This window comes from Cricetulus griseus, chromosome X, assembly GCF_003668045.3.
Source record: "Cricetulus griseus strain 17A/GY chromosome X, alternate assembly CriGri-PICRH-1.0, whole genome shotgun sequence".
NCBI lineage: Eukaryota > Metazoa > Chordata > Mammalia > Rodentia > Cricetidae > Cricetulus > Cricetulus griseus.
The window spans coordinates 38,006,549-38,026,141 of NC_048604.1; positions in this window are offsets into that span (position 1 = coordinate 38,006,549).

The following is a 19,593-nucleotide window of genomic DNA, read 5'->3' on the forward strand; positions in this document are numbered from 1 at the left end:
CAAGGCTACACAGAAAAACCCTGGCTTGAAAAACAAAAACAAAAAATTAGAACTTTTAAAAGAACTACATCAAGAAGTCTTTCTCTTACCCTGCCTTGATCTACCCTGTAAGAATATACACCTGGATGACCCTGTCCCCCTAACGACAGGCGGGGCACACACAGGAAAACATACTAAGTCATCACCACGCCACCCACCACGCATTACAGCCTGCGTGAGGACTCTGCACATGCTCAAAACCCCAGTGCGCATGCACAGCCTTCCCTTTAAAAGGTCCAGCCTCCCCACTTCCTCCCTCTTTTGGCTCCTCTTGGGTTGGCTGACAACCCAACTCCGTCCTCCCCCCTCTTCTGGTAAATAAACTCCACGTGGGTTGTTCATCCGTAGTTTCCTTTCTTTATATCAGCAGCTGCAGCTTAAAAGAATAACATACCCTATAAATTCCCAATAATTAACCAGCTTCAGTAACTTTCATTTTGAGAAATTGTATCACTGTGCAAACCTGGCTGGACTTGAACTCCTGGTTGTCTTGCTTTGGTTTGTTTATTCACTTGTTTGTCCATATGAGTTTTAGAGACAGGCTCTTGCTATATAGCCCAGGCTTGCCTTGAACTCACACCATTCCCCAGATTTTCAAGTGCTAGAATTATTTTTTTCAAGACATGGTCTCTCTGTGTAGCTCTTGCTGTTCTGGAACTCACTCTGTAAACAAAGCTGACCTTGAACTCAGAGAGATCCGCCTCCTGAGTGCTGGGGTTACTGGTGTGTACCACCACCAGCCTGGCTTGCAATTTCTACCATACAACACTGTACACAGCTAAATCTGGCAAATTTGAGGGAAAAGAAAATGTGTCTGCTTAGTTCCAATTAACACTTAGGAATGTGGTTAAGTCCTTTTTTTCATGAGTTTAGGATTCCCATCCAAAATTGAGTTTGGTTGGATAGTCTCTTATACCTTATAAGTGCAGTGTACATTGAACATTAGTGGAGTACTAAAAGGTAGCATGTTACTACTAGTGGAAGCAGTATAGGAACCCAACATTGAGAAAGAATAAGAAGCTACCTGGCTGAAAAAAAAAGGGCAGAGTACCTGTAGCAGCATAACAGCAGGGAAACATGATGACTCTTGTCACCTTTGGGAACTGAGGGATAGCTCCTGAGTTCTGTGAGAAAAGGGTATGTGAGCAAAAAAAAAAAAAGCTCTAACACCAGCAAAATGACTATTACCTATTTGCCACTCCTTCCATACTGGTTGAGTGAATGAATAAATTAATGTGTGAATAAAGTTTTTAAGTTACACAATACAGTGATAAATTGCTTATCTGCTGTATAACAAGTTTCTCCCCAACTTGGTTTCTTGTTCATTTCTGTTTTTTTTTTTTGTTTTTGAGATAGAGTCTCACTATCTAAATCAGAGTGGCCTCAAACTCACAGAGATTCCCTGTCTCTGCTTTCTGAGTTCTGTGATTAAATGTGTGTACCATCATGCCTGGCAACTTTTTTGTTAACCTGTAATTATTTGTGTGGCTCTGTGCATGCTATGGTAAACCCATGGGAGTTGCTTCTCCCTTTCCAACATGTGAGTCCTGAGGATTGTACCCAGGTCATCAGGCTTGGCAGAAAAGGCCTTTACTCACTGAACCATCTTGCCTGGTCCCCAGCTGTTATCTTGAAATAACAATTTATTGTCTCATTCAGTATCTAAAGGTCAGGAACGCAGAAGTGGCTTATCTGAGTAGTTCTTGCTCAGGTTACATTTAAGCTACTGGCTGGGGCAGTCCTGTAAACATTCTACTATGGCTGGATGACCCAGTTGACCCTCTCACACACTTGGTGCTAGGCCTCAGTTTCTTCTTGTTGCCGGCAATACATATCTCAGAGAATGGCTGACACTTACTATATATTTTGTAAATGTAAGATGCAATCATTTTACCTACAAATTGTTGCATTATCAAAATGTGTGGTGTGGTGTGGTGTGTGTGTGTGTGTGTGTGTGTTGTTAGGGATTAAATTCAGAGTGCTTGTTGTACATGTTAGGCAACCTTTGTACTACTGGGTTACATACCAGCCTCATTATCAAAATATTATATCCAATGGGGTGAGCTCTATTCCTTTCAGAGAGGGAGGAGCCAGGGGTTGAGTCCGAGTCTCATGAGGCTGGTATGAAACTTGACTTGAATCCCTGATCCTTCTGCCGCTGCCTAACAAATGCTGGAATTACAGATGTGGGCCACTCTGCCCAGCTTAAACTGGGCAGATTATTTTTGCCTTTTCAAAACAACTCTGGCTTTAGTGTTTAAAAAAAAAAGTGGCTGGAGATGATCCATTTAAAGCTGTTACAAAAGAGCCAGATGTAATATCACACATCCTTATCCAGCACGTAGGAGTCTAAGGCAGGTAGACTTTGTGACTGGACAGTGAGATCCCATTTCAAAGACCAACACACACACAGGCGCACATGCACAGACACACACACACTTTTACATGTGAGAGATTACAGTGGTCTAGATTGTGGTGACGATAATGGAAACAGCTTATATTCTAGAAGTAGAACTACCTACATGTCATTGATTTGGATGTAAAGTGGGAGAGGCAGATAGTGAATCCATGAAGAGGAGAAAGGGATTTTGTTTGCACAGATGGAGTAGGGAAGGTACGTTGAATTGGAACTATGTAGATAGAGTTTAAGATGCGTGTAAAACAGCAAACTAAATGGAGAGGAAAGTCAACATGATTCCTCTAAAATCAGGAACAAGGCAAGGCTTGTTCCATATCTCTTCAGTATTGTACTTGAAGTTCTTGCTAGAGCAATAAGACAACAAAAGGAGATCAAGGGGATACAAATTGGAAAGGAAGTCAAACTTTCACTGTTTGCAGATGATATGATAGCCTACATAAGTGACCTGAAGAATTCTACCAAGGGAACTCCTACAGCTGATAAACACCTTCAGCAAAGTGGCAGGATACAAGACTAACTCAAAAAAATCAGCAGTCCTACTATATACAGACGATAAATGGCCTGAGAAAGAAATAAGAGAAACATCACCCTTTACAATAGCCACAAACAACATAAAATATCTTGGGGTAACATTAACAAAACAAGTGAAAGACCTGTATAATAAGAACTTTGAGTCTTTACAGAAAGAAATTAAAGAAGATACCAGAAAATGGAAAGATCTCCCATGCTCTTAGATAGGTAGGATCAACATAGTAAAAATGGATATCTTGCCAAAAGCAATCTACAGATTCAATGCAATCCCCATCAAAATCCCAACATAATTCTTCACAGACCTTGAAAGAACGATACTCAACTTTATATGGAAAAACAAAAAACCCAGGATAGCCAAAACAACCGTGTACAATAAAGGAACTTCCGGAGGCATCACCATCCCCGACTTCAAGCTCTACTATGGAGTTATAGTAATGAAAAATGCCTGGTATTGGAACAAAAACAGGCAGGTATACCAATGGGATCAAATTGAAGACCCTGATATTAACCCACACACCTATGAACACCTGATTTTTGACAAAGAAGCTAAAGCTATACAATGGAAAAAAAGAAAGCATCTTCAACAAATGGTGCTGGCATAACTGGATGCTGGCCTATAGAAGACTGAAGATAGATCCATATCTATCACCATTCACAAAACTTAAGTCCAGGGCTGGAGAGATGGCTCAGGGTTTAAGAGCACTGACTGTTCTTCCAGAGGTCCTGAGTTCAATTCCCAGCAACCACATGGTGGCTCACAACCATCTGTGATGGGATCTGGTGCCCTCTTCTGGTATGCACTGTATACATGATAAATAAATAAATCTTAAAAAAACTTAAATCCAAATGGATCAAAGACCTCAACATAAATCCAGCCACACTGAACCTCTTAGAAGAGAAAGTGGGAGGTACCGTTGAACGAATTGGTACACGAGATCACTTCATGAACACAACTCCACTAACACAGACACTGAGATCTACAATTAATAAATGGGACCTCCTGAAACTGAGACACTTCTGTAAGGCAAGAGACACAGCCAACAAGACAAAATGGCAGCCCACAGAATGGGAAAAGTTCTTCACCAATCCCACATCTGACAGACAGCTGATTTCCAAAATATACAAAGAAATTAAGAAGCTAGTCACTAAAACACCAAACAATTCAATTAAAGAATGGGGCTCAGAACTAGAGAATTCTCAATAGAGGAATCTAAAATGGCTGAAAGATACTTAAGAAAGTGTTCAACATCCTAACCTTCAGGGAAATACAAATCAAAACAACACTGAGATACCATCTTACACCAGCCAGAATGGCTAAAATCAAAAACACCAATGACAGTTTATGCTGGAGAGGATGTGGAGAAAGGGGAACAGTCCTCCATTACTGGTGGGAGTACAAACTTGTGCAGCCACTTTGGAAATCAGTATGGTGGTTTCTCAGGAAAATGGAAATCAGTCTACCTGATGATCCAGCAATTTCACTCTTAGGCATAAACCCAAAGGATACGCTTTCATGCAACAAGGACACATGTTCAACTATGTTCCTAACAGCATGGTTTGTAATAGCCAGCATTGTTTGTAATAGGAAGCAACCTAGATGCCTCTCAGTTGAAGAATGGATGAAGAAAATGTGGTACTTTTACACAATGGAGTATTAGTAGGAAAAAATAATGAAATCTTGAAATTCGCAGGCAAATGGATAGAACTGGAAGAAACCATCCTGAGTGAGGTAACCCGGTCACAGAAAGATAAGAATGATATGGATATTAGACATAGAACAAAGGACTACTAGTCTATAATCCACACCACCAGAGAAACTAGGAAACAAGGAGGACCCTAAGAGAATAATACATGGTCCAAAGAAGAAGGAGAAAGGTACAAGAACTCCTGAGCAAATTGGGAGCATGGGGTGGGGGGGGTAGGAAAAAAAGAAGGGGAGAAGAGGAGGGGAGAGGAGAACAAGAGGGATCAGGAAAACTGAGACCGGAGAGGAATAGAGGAGAGCAAGAAAAGAGATACCTTAATAGAGGGAACCAGTATAGGTTTAAGGAGAAATCCAGGGAAATGTTCAGAGCTCCACAAAGATGACCCCAACTAGGAATCTAGGCAGTAGTGGAAAGGCGGCCTTTGATGCCCTTCCCCTATAATGAGATTGGTGTCTACCTTGGTTAGCATTCCTAGAGCCTTCATCCAGTAGCAGTTCGAAGCAGAAACAGGCACCCACATCTGATCACTGAACCATACTCCTGGAATCCAGTTGTGGAGAGGGAGGAGGGATGAGCAAAGGAGCCAAGATGGGGCTGCAGAAACCTGTAGAAACAGTTGACCTGACCTAGTGAGAGCATGGAGACCCTAGTCATAAAGCTGGGGAAACAGCATTGAACTGAACCAAATTCTCTGAATGTGAGTGCCAGTTAGGAGGCCTTAGTAGTCTATGGGACCTCTAACAGTGGAACCAGTATTTATCCCTAGTGCACAAATGGCCTTCGGGAGTCCATTCCCTATGGAGGGATACTATTTCAGCCCAGATATACGGAGGAGGGCCTAGGCACTCCCCCAAATGATGTGACAGACTTCAATGATCTCCCATGGAAGGTGTCACCGTCCTTGGGGAGCAGGTGGGGAGTCAGTTTGGGGGGGTTGGTCGGAGCATGGGAGGGAGAAGGAATGAGGGATTGATATGTAAAATGATTGTTTCTAAAGAAAAATGGAAAAAATGTCTATGTGGAAATGTTTGGTTGCTGCCCAGTTCTATGGGCATTGCAGCTCAGAAGAGAGATCTGGGCTAGAGATTTTGAAGTCATTGGCATATGGTTTGATGAGATTAAGGGTGTGAAAAAGATTGCCCAGGAGAGAGTGTGTTGTAGAAGAATGGAAGTCTTACTAGGACACAATCCCAAGATGGAACATAAAGTACTTACCAAGGAGTGGCCAGAGGGAAGAGGAAACCTGCCAAGTGTGTAAGCCAGTATGTCTTGAAGGAGAAAACAGAAGGCTCAATTATACCAATGATAACTGATAAGAGGGTCACAGAAGATAAGGGTTGAAAGAAGCCCATTGAATTTACCAACAAGGGGCTCACTGGTCATCTTCCTGAATGTAATTTACTAGAACTGGAGGGGGCATTCCTGGCTCAGCCTCCTTGTCTCTACTAGGGTAACTTCCTGAGACCTGCGGACCTCTATGTGAACCACAGTCCCAAGCAAAAGCTCAGCTCCTTGGACTGTAGACCTCACTCAAACTGTAGCACTCCTTGGCCAGGAGACAGTTACAGCTGCCCACATTGAGTGAGTCCGCTTTTGGTTTGAATGTGACCTGTCCTCTCCCAAAGTCAAACTGAAATTTGGCTACCAGTTTAATCGGGGAAAGGTTGTGGGACCCATAAGAGATGTTTGGGTCACAGGGCCTCCACCCTTCTGAGGGATTAATGTTTGTTTCCCTGAACTGGGTTAATTCTCGTGGAAGTGAATTCTTTATCTCATAGGACTGGATTAGCTTTCATAAAAGCAGCTTGCTGTAAAGCAACACTTGCCCTTCTGGGTTCTCACCACAGGAGAAAGTGCTCACAGGCTCTCACCAGATGCCACCACTGCAGCCTTAGATCTGCAACATCCAGAACTCAGAGCTAAAGTATACTCCTTGTCTTTATAAATTATCCCATTTCCACCCTTGTGCTATGGCAGCATTCTGCTAAGACAAGTGCTAAGTACTTTGCATTTAAAAGCTGTTACATTCTGAGGTTAGAGAGATGGCTTAGCAGTTAAGAATGGGTACTGCTCTTGTAGAGGACCCAAGTTGGTTTCCTGGAACCTCTGTCCATTGGCTGCGGGACTCCAATAGCTCTGGCTCCACTGACACCTGGACTCCTGTGTACATACACACACAGAGATAGAGACAAAGACATATAAACACAATTAAAAGTAATAACAACAAATTCTTAAGCATAAACAACCTGTCACATTCTTCTTTACATATGCCAAGTTGTTTGTTATCCTGGCAGATGAATAACCTCCATCACAGTATAGTCCTAGGCTAAGCTGACACAGGCTATGTCAAGGAAGAATTTAACCAAGATCCCTGAGTCATTGAGAAATTTTGGCTTGGTTTCAGACAAAGCCCTTCTCTTTGATGAAGGAGGTTATTGGAACAAGACGATCTGTATTAAGGGCTCTCAGTAATGCTGTAAAATATTCTTGAGGATATCAAGACTCTTTGCTCCAGGGGGCCATGCAAGATGATGACACCTAACATAGCCTTAGTGTATACAGAAGAATTCTCAGTACCTCAGAAAAGTAATTTAAAGAAGCTTTAAGCACCCAAGGCTAGGAATCAGTGGGACCAGCTTGCCACTTTAGATAGATAGCAAAGCAGCGAATTGGCTTGCATTGCCCTGGTTCTTCCACTAGGAGGAACCCCATGCCATACTGAAGTAGAGAGAACATCTGCTTAGAATTCCTGCTGTCTTCAGTGTTCCTCCTCTAGCACATGGACTAATACCACATCTAAAGGTGCATGTCAGCAACTGCCCTCTTCCACCAGATTAGGGATTTCTCTTTTTATTGTGGTGTTGGGAATGGAACTTGGGGCCTCACATATACTAGGTATGCATCCCACCATTGAGATATTTTCTTACCTCAGCCCCAGACTATAGATTTCTTAATGACAAGGAGAGAATTTTGTTCCCATGGTGCTTCCTTCAGCTTCTCAGCTATTTGCAGTGCTAGGTACCTCTAAAAATATTTGTTGAATTGATTAATAAAGGAAGGAATGGATTTTCCCTATGTAAAACCAGTATTCTAGCCTAACTCTTCTGTATATTCATAGTCAGATTAAATTCCTCAGCCAGAAGAGCATCTGTTGCTTTTCTGAAGGCAAGATTAACAAATAATGAGCACAGGAGGGCTAGATCAAGTTGATTCAGTCCAGCAGGTGTTCGGAAACCTGCCAAACACCCAGTCCTGTGCCATGTGTCCTCTCAGAAAGGACACAGCCCTAAGCAATTCAAATGTTTTTAAAATGCATATTTCAAACATACATAGAAAAATGTATCCATAGTCCAAGGGCAAACATTGTGGTCCCATGACTTTACTTAAAAAGCAAGACATAAATAGTATGTACAGGCTCTGGGAGTCAAGAACTATTAAAGGAATTGATATAAAAATTTTTGGTTTTGCCAGGTGTTGGTGGTGCATGCCTTTAATCCCAGCACTCGGGAAGCAGAGGCAGGTGGATTAAAGCAATACAGAGAAACCTTGTCTCAAAAAACCAAAAAAAAAAAAAATTGGACATGGTTGAGACAGCTCTGGTTGGCTTGGAATTCACTATATAGACAGGCTGGCCTCAAACTCTCAGAGATCTATTTGCCTCTATCTCCTGAGTGCTGAGCTTAAAGACGTGCACCCCCATGTCCATTTCACATAACAAAATCTTTTGGGACCATGACAAATTTAACCTGAATTTCCCTGTGGCTACATATAGTGTTCATATATCCCATGATATAGAACAAATCATTCATTTCACAAGAAATTTCTAATATCTGATGTTGAAGTATTGCCCCAGATCCAACTCAGCGTGTCTGGTATCAATTTGTACTTGATTTCTGAAATCCAAACCATTTTTGAAATTCAAAGCACATGTAGTCACAAAAGACATAGGTAAAGCATTGAGAGTGTGTGTGTGCTCTATGGATAATTACAGTTTGGGACTTGGTTGTTAATGCTTTCCTTTTAATTACACACATGCATTTATTTACTTGTGAGTGAGGGGTGCACACATGTGAAGGTCAGAGGATGGCTTGTGAAAGCCCATTCTTTCCTTCCATCATGTGAATCTCGGAGATTCATCTCAGGTTGTCAGGGTTCACACTGAGCCACCTCACAGGCTCCCTCCCTCCCTGGCTCCCTCTCTCCCTCCCTCCCTGGCTCCCTCTCTCCCTCCCTCCCTGGCTCCCTCTCTCCCTCCCTCCCTGGCTCCCTCTCTCCCTCCCTCTCTCCCTCCCTCCCTGGCTCCCTCTCTCCCTCCCTCTCTCCCTCCCTCCCTGGCTCCCTCTCTCCCTCTCTCCCTGGCTCCCTCTCTCCCTCCCTCCCTCCTTCCTTCCCTTCCGTCCTTTCTTTCTATGTTCTTAAAGAGCAAAAAAGAAAGGGAGGCGGTGAGGCAACCAAGGGCAACTGATAACAAATCGTTACTCTCCTCCTCCTCCTCTTCCTGCTCCTGTTCTCAGCTCGCACCTCTCTCCATCTTCCTTGGGCTCTGCCTGTTTTTCAGTCTCTGGTTTGCCTGACTCAGTTACATCCACATCTAATATGGATTTGTCGCAGCAACAGTTGTGTAACATGCCGCAATCTACTCTCCATCCCTGAGAGTGCATGGCTTCTGCCTCCGTGTGTGGCCCAGCTTTCCCCTCTCAGCTCTGGGATCATTTCTCTTTCTCCTGTGCCTTCCATCTTTCTGCTCTGTTCATCAGCTCCGGACCTATCATTTTCCCACTTCTCCTTAGGGAAATCTTTCTAGGGCACTTGTAATCTTTTTATTTTTTCATTTATGTGCATCTTCCCTTTTTTTTCTTCCCTCATCTTCCGGTTTACTTCTAAAATAAGTATATTTTATACCTATGTAGGTATGTGTGTGGTGGCACATACCTGTAATGCATGTACTCTAGATGCTGAGGCAGGAGAATCATGAGTTCCATGCCAGCTAGAACTACATAGTGACACTAAATGAACACATAATAAAAAATAAGAAAAGGGGGGCATATTTAAGTTAAAAGGAAAACCAAGATTTTCTCTTTAAACAGCAGATTTACTGCAATTACAAATTTGAAGTATACAATTTGATAACATATATACCAACTAAGTAAATGGTACACATGTAAATATAATGCACACACAAATATATATATCCACAATTTAAATACTAAGTGTATCCTCAACTCCTCTAATGTTTCAAAAGCTCATGAACAATCTCTTCTTCCCTGATGTTATGGCTTGAATGTGAAGTGCTTCCCAGAGGCTCATGTGCTAGAATATTTTACCCCAGCTGGCAGTGCTATTTTGGAAGATTGAAAAAATTTTCAAGTGGCGCCTAGCTCCCAGACTGAGTGGGGTGAACCTTGAAATTTAGAGTCTGACCGTCTCTCCTTCTCTCTGCTCTCTGTTCTGTTGCGACATGAACACGTAAGTGTGACATACACTCTCTGCCACAGATCGACCGCTGTCATTCCTTTGTACCGTCATGGACTGTAGCCTCTCAAACCATGGGTCAAAATAAATGTCTCTGAAGTTGCTTCTCATCATGTTTTTGGTCCAAGCAATAGGAAGAACTAAGTCACATCAGGTTTTTGGTCCAAGCAATAGGAAGAACTAAGACACCATTCTTGTCCCTTCCTTCATAATCTTAAGAAATCTCTGGTTTTATTTCTGTTGATATATATTATTAAATGTAATACAATCCAAGGAAAACTATCCAGAGTATAGAGTTGTGTACTTTGATGTCTCTAAAAAGAATAATGGAAATATTTACATGACCATGTTAAACGTGTTCCATAGGCCATTTGAAGAACTGAGAATTATTTTGAATGATAGGCCCTCTAGTGGCAAATGAAGGAGAACAAACCTTCCAGATAGAAAACAGTGGATTGTTAGAAGAAAGCTGGATTAATCACCTTCTGCACCATAATAAATCCAAAGTACTAATTGTTGAAGTGCATAAGCAACAGTCAGTGCCCCTTTGGGACACCGCTAGGTGAAGTGTATAAATTGGTCCTGGCATTGCTCTGTGTTGAAGCAGACTTATGGAAACGTACACTTCATATACGGCATCACAGATCTCAGCTGCATGATCAAATTCGGAAATGCTGCGAATCCTTTTTACAGAGATCCCAAGAGGCTTTGCACCACGACAGTGTAAGTGACTGCCTGGAATCATACCTTTACTCTGGGAAGCCACACTGAGAGAACATCAATGCTGTGCAAGAGAGGAAATTGCCAGCTAAGAAGGGGTGGATTTCAAATTGTCCCCCTCAGTTTCCCAAGTCACAGTGTCAAAGCATTTTAACTGACAGTCACTGTGGTAGTTTGAATGAGGATGGCCTCCATAGGCTCAGATACTTGAATGTTTGCTTCCCAGTTAGTAGGCTGCTTAGGAAAGATTAAGAGGTGGCTCCTTGTTGGAAGGGGGCGTGTCACTGGGTATGGGCTTTGAGGTTGCAAAAGCCCACACTAGGCCCAGTTTCTCTCTTTCTCTGTCTCTCTGTCTCTCTGTGTCTCTGTCTCTCTCTCTCTCTCTCTCTCTCTCTCTCTCTCTCTCTCTCTCTCTCTCTCTGCAGATCAGGATGTAAACTCTGCTCCAGCTATTGCTCATGTTATTGCTCCAGAACCATGCCTGCCTGTCTGCCTGCCTGCCACCATGCTGCCCATCATGATCGTACTAATCCTCTGAAACTGTATGCAAGCCTCCAATTAGACACTTTCATTTATAAGTTGCCATGGTCATGATGTCCCTTCACAGCAATAGTAACTACGAAAGTCATTTACTCATGTAGCTAATATATACCCAAATACCAAATAACATTCAAAGATTCAAAGACACTGCAATGCTATGTTTTACGAAATAATATATATATATATATATATATATATATATATATATATATATATATATATATCCTAATTAAGATGTATGTGTTGTAGAAACAAGGTATGGTTGTGCATAACTGTAATACCAACACTCAGCAGAGGGTGGCAAGAGCATCATAAGTCTCTTTTTGCTTTTTGTAGATTAGTGGTTTATATCTATTAAGGTGCATGCCCTGTGGGCTGAACCTGCCTTTCTTTGTGAGTATATTTATGGGTACACACTTGTATGCGTGCTTATGTGGGTGAAAACCAGAGGTCAACTTTGGGAGCCATCCACCTTCTTGGATTTTGTTTGCTTGTTTGGTTAGTTGGTTTGGTGTTTTGAGGCAGAGCTTCTCTATGGTTGCCCTGGCTGTCCTGGAACTCACTGTGTAAACCAGGCTGGCTTTGAACTCACAGAGATCTGCCATCTTCTGCTTCCTTAGTGCAGGGATTAAAGGCATGCGTCACAGCCACCCAGCCCATCTTCCTGTTTTTTGGTACAAGGTCTCTCAGTGAAACTTTGTCTGAAATTCACTGGGGTGGTTAGTCTGTTTGGTCAGTGAGTCCCAGGAATCCACCTATCTCTGTATCCTAAGTGCTGGGATTCTGAGTGCATGCCCTCTGCCTGGTTTGCTTTATTTATTTATGCCACACCTGGCATGACTCTGCCTGGCTTCTTGTGAGTGTTCTGGGGCTCAAACGCATGCCCTGATTCTGTGTGGCAAGCACTTTTGCAGCTGAGGTTCCTCTCCAGATCAGTCTATCTTTCTTTGAAAGACCCATTCTATTTTGTTTTCTGGTTTTAAGTTATTATGTAAAGAATGAGTTTCATCATCTTCATTCATACATGCCACTATATTTTGTTCCCATTCATTTCTCTCCCCACACTGTCTTCCTTTCTCCCAGTTAGTGCCTGCTGCTGCTTTTCTTTATATGTGTCCCACTGCCTTATTTCTCCCCTCTCTAAGATCACTTCCTACCCTCTCATGATCCCTTCTCTAGTTTCATGACCTTCACACCCATACATATATAAATAGAAATGTACTTCCAATTCATTTTAAGTCTATGTTTTATATGTGTAAGGGAAAACATGCAGTTTTTGTCTTTCTGAGTCTGACTTACTTTTTACTTAGTATAATGGTTTCCAGTTTCATCCATTTTCCTGCAAATGCCACGATTTCATTTTTCTTTACAGAAGGATCAGTCAAAAAACTCTTCATAAGATGTCAAACTCTGCACAGGCACTCAAGGTCTACAATCTTTCAACAGAGAGAATTTGAGTTATCAAAGACCTTGACATTTCCTTAACATAGTTTGGCAGCCAACTTCAAGATTTTAGAAAATTAGATGAGTAGATTTCATTATGTTACCTTTTGTGTATTTGACTGTGAACTGCCCAGGGGACCAACTTAAAAAATATTGCACAGACTTAAGCCTCGCTTGGCCTACTAAATCAGAATGTTTGGAATCCTCATTATTCACAGGTTCCTGAATGGACCTGGGGCACAGATAACAATTGGAGAACTGCTGAATTGGCAGGTTCTGGAGAGATTGGCTAAGATCCGAAAAATTTCACTTCATTCACTTTGGCCACTTGCAATAACCTTTTCCTTCTCTCATCCTACCACTGTGGACACACCCACACTTATTGCTTGGTCTTCTATATGGTCATATTTCTTTCTTAACCTAGGGCCTTAGATCCATTAGCAACTGTTCCTAGTGAGTTATGTGAAGCGCTGGGTGACCCAGGTCCTATTATTGCCCATTCTACCATTCGTTTTGTGATGTTGTACAGCCTCGCTCCCCTCTTTGAACCTCAAATCTCCCATTTATAAAATGGAGCACGGTACCAGATCATCATGTAAAAGCACTTCAAGTTCTAAAATCGGTCGTCTTCATAATTATTCAAATAGTAACTACACGTGGTGGCACACACTTGTAATCCCAGTGCTAAGGCAAGAGGAGTGCCATGAATGACAGCATGTGAGTTCCAGGCCAGCCTGAGGTGAGAGTGAAACTGTTTGCCCAAACCAAAAAGAGAAAATTAAAAAATAAAACTTATGCTTCAAGTGTGGCATGAGATGCAGCAGGAGCAAACACCTGGATGGTTTATTAGAAGAGCACATCTGGCTGGGAGGTGTTCCAGTGGTAGAGCACTTGCTTAATGTGTACAGAGCTGTGGGTTCAGTTCCTGGCACTAGAGGAAAAGAGCAAAACCGAAAGAAATGAAAAGCACTCCATCATCTATTGATGGATTCATGAAAAGCAATGGAGGAAGCTGGCCATGGCAGCTCACATAAACAATCCCAGCAATCTGACAGGCTGGGGTAGAAATGTTACAAGTGTGATAGGAGCCTAGGCTACATAGAGGGTTTTTTTTTACTTTTATATTTTATTTTTTTATTAGTTCAAATTAGGAACAAGTTTGCTTCATGTATCAATCCCTTCTCCCTCTCCTCCCCCCCAACACCCCACCAGCCTCCCACCCCTCCCCCCTCTGCTCCCCATGGAAGGTAGGACCCTCCACAGGGGCTCCCCAAATTCCACAGCATCATCCTGGGCCGGGCCTAGGCCCTCCCCCATTTGTCCAGGCTGAGAGAGCATCCCTTCACGTGGGATGGGCTCTCAAAGTCCATGGAGGGTTTTTTTTGTTGTTTTGTTTTTTGAGATAGGGTCTCATGGAGCCCAGGATAACCCTGGACTACCTATATGATTTAGAACTTCTGATCTTCCTGCCTCCACCTCCCAAGTGCTAGGACCACAGGCATGTGATAGTTTATGTAGTGCTAGAGATGGGGCATTTGTCCCCATGCATGCTGGGCAAACACTCTACCACTTGAGCTACATCTACTCATCAGCCCTGATTTTTTAATGTCTATAGAATTAATTAATTTTAATAACATGATGTCTTTATTGATTCTTCTGGTATTTCACATCATGCTCCCTAATTTCGCTCAATTCCAAGTCGTGCCATTTCTGCCTCTCACCCTTGCAGTGACCTCAAAAGCAAATTTAAAAAAAATTGAAGCCAAACCAACTCAACAAACAAACAAAAACCTCTTCTCTCGCCTGTCTTTCCCACCTCCCCAACACCTCTTCATTTGTCTTAGTGGCACTGGGAGCCTGGGTGTGTCACACAGTTATACCCCTTTTGTCCAATCAGATTTACTTGCAAACGTTCATTGCAATGAGCCATTGATCTGGTTCAAGGCCTCTGGACTGTAGGGGAAGCTGTAGCCACGCCTTCTTAGGGGCTGGCTACAGGAGTACCTGAGGGCTTGTGAGGGTGTGGTTAGAGTGAGTAGGGGGACTGTGTTTTGGTTTTGGTTTCTCTCTACCTGTCTCCGTATTGGTAATTTCCTACTATACTGGACTCTCACTGAAATTCCTCTGGGATATCCTGCTGTTGCTCAGAGTCATGGAGATCCTTCAGGTATCGTTCTGTGGGGCCAGTCCCTTCACACATTCCAGCAGGTCATCGGTGGGCTAGATCTTAGGGTTGGCCAACCCAAGGCCCTGGCTGTGGGCCTGGGTGGCAGATGAGCTAGTCAGTCTGGGCAGCTGGGGCCTCCCACTTTGGGGCCAGCTCTCCCAAGTGCACATGCATGGAGAAGGCGGCTTGTTCTCCCTTGCCCAGGACACCAGGACTACCTCTTCCATGAGGGTCAGAGCCAGCTCTCTTGCTACAGTATCCAGCGAGAGGCAGGGCCAACTTTCCCAGGGCCAGCAAAGGGAGAAGGTGGCTTAGCATGGCCCTCGGATTTCATCACATGTGGTTCCTGTGACCCCCTGTGGGCACACAGGCCACAGACATCAACACAGTTGCCAGCTGCAGCAGGACCACAGACCCAGACATGGCCCTCAGCAGCAGCTCAGGCTTATGTCATCATGGCCCCTATGGCAGTTCAGGTCGCCCAGATCACATGGCCCCAGAAACAGCCTGGCTCTCAGACAACATGATCTTAAGTGGCTAAACAGACCTCAAGTATCTGCATGGCCCTCAATGATAACAGGAGCCATGGACATCAACTCAGACCCTGGCTGCTGTAAGGCCATGGACCCAGAGATGGCCCTAGGCAGTGGCCCAGATCCAGACATCTCCATGGCCCCAGACGGCAGCATAGGTTACCCAGATCAGTATGGCCCTGGTAGCAGCATGTCCCTTGGACATCAACATGGCCCCAGGGGTGACTCAGACCTTGGTCATCCACACGGCCTTCAATGGTAACAGGAGTCATGGGAGTCAACTCAGACCCTGGCTGTTACAGAGCCACAAACCCAGACATGACCCTCGGCAGCTTGAACCTGGTTTGACATCATGGCCCCGGGGGCAGCCTATAGACCACTCAGATCCGCATTGCTCTTATGGCAGCAGGGCCCTTGGATACCAACAAGGCCACAGGTGGTATCCTTTGGTGGCAATACAGACCTCAAACGTCAACACAGACCCCAGCTTCGGTATGAACACGGACCCAGACATGATCCTTGGCAGCAGCTGGGGCCTGGATGTCACCATTGCTCCAGGTGGTGGCGTAGACCACTCAGATTGGCATGGTCCCAGCAACAGTGTGGCCTTCAGACATCGACATGGCTCCAGGTGGTGGCCCAGACCTCCAGCATCCACATAGCTGCAGTAAGACCACAGGCCAGACATGACCCTCAGCTGCAGCTCTAACCCAGATATCACTATGGCACCAGGAAGCAGTGCAGGCCGCTGAGGTCTATATGGCCCTCGGACACCAATAGGGACTCAGTTGACTGACCAGACTCCGGGCATCCACACGGCCCTCTGTTGTGGGGGAATATTATTTTAAGGTGTGTAACTTTTGTTAGGGTGTATTTGTTTAGCTCTGTGAAGCTGTATTACTGTGCCTGTCTAAAACACCTGGTGGTCTAATAAAGAGCTGAAAGACCAATAGTGAGGCAGGAGCAAGGATGCATGGGGCTGGCAGGCAGAGAGAATAAATAGAAGGAGAAACACAGAAGAGAGAAGCAAGAGAACAAGGAGGGGGGCATCAGGGCCAGCCACCCAGCCACCCAGCCACCCACAGAGTAAGAAGGAAAGTAAGAAATACAGAAATAAAGAAAGGAAAAAGCCCAGAGGCAAAAGGTAATCAGGATAATTAAAGATAAAAAAAAAGGCTGACTAACAACAAGCCAAGCTAAGGCCAGGCACTCATAACTAACAATAAGCCTCCGTGTGTGATTTACTGGTGTCCACAAAAAAGACAAAACAGCAAAAATTTCGAACAATACTCACGTCAGCCCCAAGTTTTTAAGACAGCATCTTATGTAGCTATGTAGCTCAACCTGTTTTGAACTTTCAAAATTTCTGCCTCCTCCTCCCAGAAAACTGGAGTTAGCAATGTGCACTACCATGCCCACCTCCTGCTGTTCCTGTTCAAAAAGAAGGGAATCATGTCTCATGCTAGAAGAGGGGTAAAATGCCAAGATTAATTCCACGTTTCAAAAGGGGGCACATTCTGTGTTATTCTACTCATATAAGCTATCTAGTCAAAAATAATAAAGCAGAAAGGCTGTTGTGAAGGACTGAGGAGAAATGAGCATAAAGTCAAGAGATCTGTTGCCAGCAGTGTGATTATATTTAACACCAATGACTTGTGCTCATAAAAACAGCTAAGATGCACAACTTAATGCTATGGGGCTATTTTTAAGGGCTCAGGTTCAAACTCAGAACTTCCATACATGAAGCAGATACTCTACTCCTTAGGGTATCTCCAGCCCCTAGTGTTATATGCTGTGTGTGTGTGTGTGTGTGTGTGTGTGGTATGCCAGTATAGGTGTGTGTGTGTGTGTGTGTGTGTGTGTGGTGTGTGTGTGTGTATGCCAGTATAGGTGTGTGTGTGTGGTGTGTGTGTGTGTGTGTGTGTGTGTGTGTGTGGTATGCCAGTATAGGTGTGTGTGTGTGTGTGTGTGTGTGTGTGTGTGTGTGTGTGTGTGTGGTATGCCAGTATAGATGTGTGTGTGTGTGTGTGTGTGTGTGTGTGTGTGGTATGCCAGTATAGATGTGTTGTGTGTGTGTGTGTGTGGTATGCCAGTATTGTGTGTGTGTGTGTGTGTGGTGTGTGTATGTATAGATGTGTGTGTGTGTGTGTGTGTGCCCAGTATTGTGTGTGTGTATGCCAGTATATGTGTGTGTGTGTGTGTGTGTGTGTGTGTGTGTGCAGTATAGGTGTGTGTGTGTGTGTGTGTGTGTGTGTGTGTGTGTGCCAGTATAGGTGTGTGTGTGTGTGTGTGTGTGTGTGTGTGTGTGCGCGCGCGCGCGCGTGTGCTAGAACGTGCATGTATATATATAGGTAAGAGGACAACTTTCAGGAGTTGATTGTTTCCTTCCGCTGTGGTTTTCTGGGGCTTAAACTAAGGTGGTTTGATCTGCTTGGCCATCTTGCTTGCCTTCTACTTCGTTTTTTCAAAACCACAACAAACAGTGTTGTTGTGAACCCCACGCCAGTCCTTCAAGCAGAGTTTTAAGGGAGGAGTCTGTGGATGAGCATTTAAACAAGTTCCCCCACATGATTTTTTTTTTTTTACCTGTTTTCAATTCTGAGAGTCGCCAGCAAAAATGCATCCTAAAGCCTGTCTTCATTTGCAATGGAGTTGATGTCATGATCTTTGATTCCCCTTTCGGTGCATTTAGAGAACGGAAACTGAATTCAGGATCAGCTGAAGCAGGTAGGGACCCAAAAGGTAAATGTGCTACAAAAGAAGGTTATTCAGATCATTTTCAAGCCGAACATTTCTGGGTCCTGAATAGCTTTGGATTACCCAGGACTCTGATATTCTCCATTAGAGTGAGTAATTGGAAGCTGGCTGTGTGTATGCTTACAGAAATTACATTAAATTGTTCACATTAGATAAATCCCGGTCTCTGACGCTGTAGGCAAGAAGCAGCAGTAAGAATATTAATGAGCGCTTTCTCTGGAATGAGAATTTGTCACTTATAAACAACCACAAAGGCTGCTGTTTTCATTGTCACAAATTAGGGAGCTACTGAGAAGGAGCTTGTGTTATTGAAATTCAGTGTCAGACAAGGCAACAGAATACTAGCTCACATTTACGGAGCACTTACCAGGCACCAGGGACAGGGCCCGATATTTTCCACGGAGGATGCCATCCATCTCTGACCCTGGGCCTGTAGACAGCTGTGACTGTTACCCTATCTTTGCACATGGTAAATGAGGCTCAGCTGGCCTAAGGAACTTGCCCAAGAAAGTAGTGCTGCTTCTGAAAATCCAGTCTTCGACTTTTAAAAACTGCAGTTGACAAATTGTAGTTTTTGACAAGTTTTTGACAGTTGCACGTGTTTATGGTGCACAAAGTGGCGTCGCCAGTTTTCAGGCCATTTGGGAAGATGAAATCAAGCAAACTACTATATTTGTCACCTCAACTATTTAACATACTGTGGTGAAAATAATTAAAATTTACTCTCAGTGATGTTGTTGAAATCTAGAGTATGAATTCATGAACTATGTCCATCGCTGTGAAGCCATTTGTTTCGGTGACGAACCCATCTTGGGGTGCCAACTCTGTCTCTTTCCCTGTCATATTCCTTTCTGACCTGATAGCCACAGCTATCAGCTAGCTAAGGTCTGCCACAGCTCCTAAGGCTAGAAGCCTGCTTGTCTCTTTCCTGCTCCCCCCCGACCCCCACTCTCTTTCCTCTCTCGCACGTTCCTGTTCATGTGCTTTACTGAATAGAGGACTTGTGACTCCTGTGACTCCTCTCATACAGATGAACTTCCGGGACCATGGCTGCTGTGCCCCTCTCTTCTGGGCTTTTTATTGATTTTACCTCTGTTGCTATCATATCTTGGCCTGTTGTCATTTCTTACTTTTTTTTTTTTTACATGTGATTGAAGTCAATCCATTTTGGTTTAAATGTGGGCTAAGTCTCAGTCATTACCTATGAAGGGTTTTTTTTTTTTTTTTAACAAAGTCTCACTATGCAGCCCTGGCTAGCCCAGAACT